A 6,000-nucleotide genomic window follows, 5' to 3' on the forward strand; every position below is an offset into this window, starting at 1 on the left:
GTGAAACCATGGTTGCATAGCAAAGTGAGGCGTGCTCTCCGCTGTGCATTCAGGACACGGAGTCTGCGATGGGCTCAGCTGCTCTTTTCTTCTGCAGTGACTGGAACGAACGGAACCAGAGATGGTGCCCAGAAGGATGGTGGGATCTTTGCTGTTCCTGAGACCTCTTGAACAGGGGGCAAGCTCCACTTCAAGCCATTGGAGATATTTTCTCAAGCAGGATGCACACACAGTTCCTCTCCTTGGCAGAACCAACCACTGCAGGCAAACCCCAGAAAGCACACAGCAAAGGGGCAGTACTCCTTCACCAGTTTCTCCAGCTCTTCTCCTTGGCAGAGGTTCCTCTTGAAGTCCAAAAGTGATCTAAAATACTTGGGGGTCTGGGTCCAATTATTTCTACAGCAAAATCCTTTGTTCTCTGGTGGCAGAGAAGCCCAGTGTTCAAGTCAAACCCAGTTCTGTTCTCTTTGGTGCAGCTTCCTACCAGGAGGTCGAGACAGCATTGTGTAAGGGAGATCAGGCCAATTCAGGAGAAAGGAAATCTCCTCTCCCTACTGTAAATGCAGCCCAGGTCTATTCAGCCCATGACTCAACCTGGAAAGGCAGGAAACACCTACACCCCAAGTGTCTATCTTAACAGAATGCACATACCCAGCCCCTGTCACCCCAAAGCCAGACAGTCAATACACATCCTAGCAGAGGCACACTGGATGGCTAAGCAAGAAAATACCTACTGTCTAAAAGTGCTATTTTCAAACACAGAATGTAAAAATCACTCTTACTAAAGGATGTATCTTAACATTCGGAGTTCAGGCGTACTAAACATTCTTTTTTTATCTTGTTCCCCTGGGCAGTTGTGCTTTTACGATGTTATAAGCAAACTCCCCATGCTATCCTATGGGACAGACAGCCTTACACTAGGGAAAAATGAAATTGATGGTATTTCACTATCAAGACATGCCACGCACATCGGCGAATGTCCTATCTTTCACATACACTGCAACCTGCCCACAGGGGTATCTTTAGCCTATTGTAGGGGTGACTCATATGTAAGAAAAGGGAAGGTTAAGGCCTGGCAAGTAGTTGAACTTGCCAAGTCGACATGGCAGTACCAAACTGTGCACAGACTCTTCAGTGGCAAGTCTGAGTTATATTTACAGGCTGCTTATGTGGGTGGCAAAATCAGTACAGCAGGCCCACTCGCAGCATTTGATTTACAGGCCCTGGGAACACACAGTGCACTGTACTAGGGACTGACTAGTAAATCAAATATGCCAATCATGGAATCACTAATCCATAACAACAATTAAAGGGAGCACTTGTACTTTGGCACTGAACAGCAGTGGCAAAGTGCCCAAAGCATCTAGACCAGCAAATACGAAGTCCAATACACATCAAAGTAACAGGAAGCGAAAGCAAAAATAATGGGAAACCCACGCCAATAATGCCAGGTCTAACAAGGGTGCAGTTAAGTAAGTAGGAACCTGAGTTACCCAAACTCAGCAAAATAACTCCTGGTTCTTTCAAATATCTGGATTAGTCAAATCTGCTGTAGTAGAGTGCTTCATGCTTTTAGGGAATTCATTTTAGAAGCCTATTGCTCCACCAAGGTTGCCTGGGTTAGCACCTTATCTGTACTACTAAAAGCCATGGTATGTAGTAACCAAAAATGATTGAACTCCTCTTTCCCCATACTTTATTGACATAATAACAGTGGCCCAGAAGAGCCATGCAAGAAAGATTCTTTCAATTTGCACCAATGGAGCAGTTCAAACATGTTTCAACGCTGCATATTCCCTTGCTACAGGAGTCTATTTGCTGACATAGAAAGGACACCTGATACTACTTTTAAAATATGTATTTGAAAAGCAATGTCATCATTCCAGTTTTGGCTCAAACTATCAGGAGATGTATGAATTATCTAAGTCATGCTCTGCCATTCTATATCTGTAAACTGCCATAACAAAACCTTAGCCCAAGGTCTATATTGCTTCAATTTTCCAAATCTGGTCAATGCATTAAATTTCACTTACATGATCAGGATAGATCCACTACTTGGCCGCAGTGAAAAGGTAAACTATGATTGCCTTATGTAAATGGCTCAGTTATCTGATCTTTTTTCACCCAATACTGAACCATCTAGCGAGCTCTGGTTATATAAGGGTTCATTACAATGTTGGGAGGAAACACCCTAGCGGTCTAGAACCTCCCGACCTTGGGTCCACAGTTCTGACCTCAGTATTAGGATGCGGCTGCCCATAGGGCAAGGGAAAACATCCTTTTTACTATGGCAGCCTGTGTGTTGGGTGGAAAAGGCCCCCAGCACAAGCTGTCACAGTAAAATGGATGTTTGGAAATATCCCTGCACTGTGTAGCAGGCACCTCACGGTGCCTTCCACATGGTAGAGGGATGTTTAGGGGGGGCCTCATTGGTGCCCCACAGACCCCATAGCGGAGAGCCAATGTACAAGGGGGCTCTGCTAGGGACCCCCAAGGGCAGTTTCCGACAACAATTCCATGGCGAAAAGCTCGACTTGGAAAGGCTGTTGGAAACCTACATTGTAATCCCAACGGTGGAGCTGAGGCTGTGTCCACAGTCATTCATGAGCCTGTCAGAAGAAGAGCGGAATACCCCCACCAATTTCCCTCCAACCGCTGTCATCTTAATACGGCAGTCAGAGAGAAACCCTCGATGTCGTGCGGAAAGCCTCCAACAAACTGTCCTAAGCTTTCGGCCCGACCTGCAAATCAGGCCCATAGTGTTCAATTTCTCCACAGAGAAAATATATTCAATATCCACTTTAAGATTCACATTACTCTAAAACATACATTGTGATGTGGTGAAGATACAAACTGTCTGAATTGCTTCAATGCTACCAATAAAAACATGGGTGTTGATTGGTACTTTCATTTATCAAGGGAGATTTTGCAACATTGTTCAGGTTTTCAAAACACTTAATTTAAAAGAAAAAAGCGACACCGCTTTTATGTTTATACACTGACCAATTCATGTGGAGTCCAGTAGCTCATAGTACTGGAGGTTCTGTGTCAATATATTGTGCCAATGCCTCCTTCGCAATCTTCTTGTGACACAGATGTAAATGTGGACATTTAAATACAAAAGTTTCATTTTAATAATAAATATCAGCAAAATCAAGGCCTCCACACTGCTTTGAGTTATGTATACTGTGTAGAGAAACCCACGCTTGTATTGGTCCATAAAAACATATTCAATTAATTGTATAATTTACAACTTGGATAAGTAGTGTAATGCTAATGGAAAGACCATCATTCTCATTGTGTTAGGATGCCACCGCCATGATAGAAGTGACGAAGATCAACATTGTAATATAGATTCACTTTTCCTAATTTGTTTTCAAAATGTGTGGACATTGTTTCTTTGACTGATGTCCCACTGTAAATACCTAAATAGCTGATATATTGGATTTTAATTGTAAAAGCCAAAACCCATGTACATAATAGGATTTCTGTTTTATCTAAGTTGAATTTTATTTTGAATATTGCCAATAGTTGTTATAGGAAATTGAGTTGATATAGCCAGAAGGAAATCACCTGGATAAAAGGTATATGTAGACACAATATGCCCCACAGGGGCAAAGACAATAGTTTCTAAAGAACATGCCTATTGAGTGTCATAATGTAAATGTAACCTTATTGTTTTCTGCCCATTAACACCTTGTATGTTGATGGGGACCAATATATTATTTTGATCATATAAAACACATGGTTAGAATATAAAAGATAATTTAAGATGATCAAAAGCTTTATCTGGGTAAACAGAGTCATGGTACAATTGTTTTTCTTGCTTTCCCATCAAAATGAAATGTTATATGAACCTAAATATTGATACGTTAGAAATATGCTGTTTCAAAGCATGACCATAAGATTTTCACCTGTTTTACATTTGTCATTAAGAGATATTGGTCATAACTAGAAGCCAAGGCCACATATCTGTCCTGTTTGAGAAATAAAACAATTATGATTTCTAGAAAAGTATGTGTTCTATTCATATTTTGATATAAGTCATAAAGCTGGTGTTAATAGCTCTCTAACATAGCTAAGCAAATTCCACATGAAATCTGTCTGGATCAGTATACATTTGCTTTCAGGTCCTTAAATGCCATGTTATTTTAAGGGAACTGTTCAAGGCAGACATATGCAATTAGAGTTTTGTCATTTGAAAATTCAAGAAAACATTATAGGAATCATAATTTGTTCAAAGTATTGTTTTATACGATGTCTTCCAATCTCTAAGATATATTCAGTGAATGCATTTTGCACCTACTTTCTAAAAGTGGTATTATCAAACCCAGAATGTACAAATCACCCAAACTAAACTTTATTTTCCCATCTTGCTCCCCTGGGCAGTTGTGCTTATAAGATGGTATAAGCAAACTCCCCATGGTATCCTATAGGACAGATAGCCTTACAATGGTGAAAAATTAAATTGGCAGTATTTCACTATCAAGACAGGCCACACCCATCAGGAAATGTCCTACCTTTCATGTACACTGGACCCTGCCCACAGAGGTACCTTGGGCCTACCTTAGGGGTGACTCACTTTAAGAAAAGGGAAGGTTAGGGCCTGGCAAGTGGTTGTACTTGCCAAGTCGACTAGGCAGTACCAAACTGTGCACAGACTCTGCAGTGCCAGTCTGAGTTATATTTACAGTTTGCTTATGTGGGTGGCACAATCAGTACTGCAGGCCCACTAGCAGCATTTGATTTACACCGGCCATAAGAACACACAGTGCACTGTACTAGGGACTGACTAGTAAATCAAATACGCCAATCATGGAATCACTAATCCATAACAACAATTTACATGGAGCACTTGCACTTTGGCACTGAACAGCAGTGCAAAAGTGCCCAAAGCATCGAAACCAGCACAGCAAAAACTAAGTCCAACACACAGCAAAGTAACAGGAGCCAAAGGCAAAAATACAGGGGATACCCACGCCAATGATGTAAGGTATATCTAGGGTGCACTTATAATGTAACAACAGTTTTGTATGAAGTATTAAAAACTAATTACATCTAACACATTGTGGATAGTAAACGGAAGCAAGAGAAATGTGCAAATGGAAATAGAAAATAATATTTTCTGTCTTTGTATTCACATTAATGGCATTTTAGAGTCTGTGAATAAGACAGGAAGATTGGGGCACCATGGTGCTATTTTATAAAAGCTCCAAAGATAGTTAAAAGTTTTCTCCTGGGGGTTACTTCAAAGTTTGGAATAAATTAAATCATTTTGGGGAATTCAGGAAAGACACCTGGAAAGCCTCATTGATTTCTTAAATATATATGACTACTCAAATGTGCACCTTTCCACATTACGCTATGCAGTATAGAAGATGAATGCCTTGCCCTTGAAAAGCGTTGTTCTTATTTTATTCGTTGTATATGTTTCATGTTGATAAACCACCTCCTCTATGTGATCATGAATTATGTAAGCGTTTCCTCACCATGCTCACTGTCAAACATATGTACCCTTAGTTTAGTAGGAGTACATCTGATGGCATTTTCAGGCTGGAAGCCTACAGTGCATATCAGAATTTCCTAGAATTGTGGAATTCCCGTGTATTTAACTATATTAGTATGTGTATATTAGGGGGAGAAAAAACCAATTCTATCCCCTCAACTGAGGGCGTTCGACAAGGATGCATATTAGCCCCTTTTTTGTTCCTTGTGTATACAAACGGCCTCGAAAAGTACCTGTTGAATCATTGCCATGACTTTCCAAAGGTTAACGGCAGAAGCATTCCAATGCTTTCTTATGCCGACGACACGGTACTTATGACATTCACAGGAAACAGCATGCAGCATTGTCTTGATGCCTTTCACAATTTCATGTTGGACCTAGACCTGAAGGTAAACTTCACTAAATCCTATGCTATGGTCTGTGGCCCAAAGGGGACCAAATCCAGAAAGTTTGTAGTAAATAATTCCACCATTGAAAAGGTTGAAAATTTTAAC

Source organism: Lissotriton vulgaris, unplaced genomic scaffold (genome assembly GCF_964263255.1).
Source record: "Lissotriton vulgaris unplaced genomic scaffold, aLisVul1.2 SCAFFOLD_747, whole genome shotgun sequence".
Lineage (NCBI taxonomy): Eukaryota > Metazoa > Chordata > Amphibia > Caudata > Salamandridae > Lissotriton > Lissotriton vulgaris.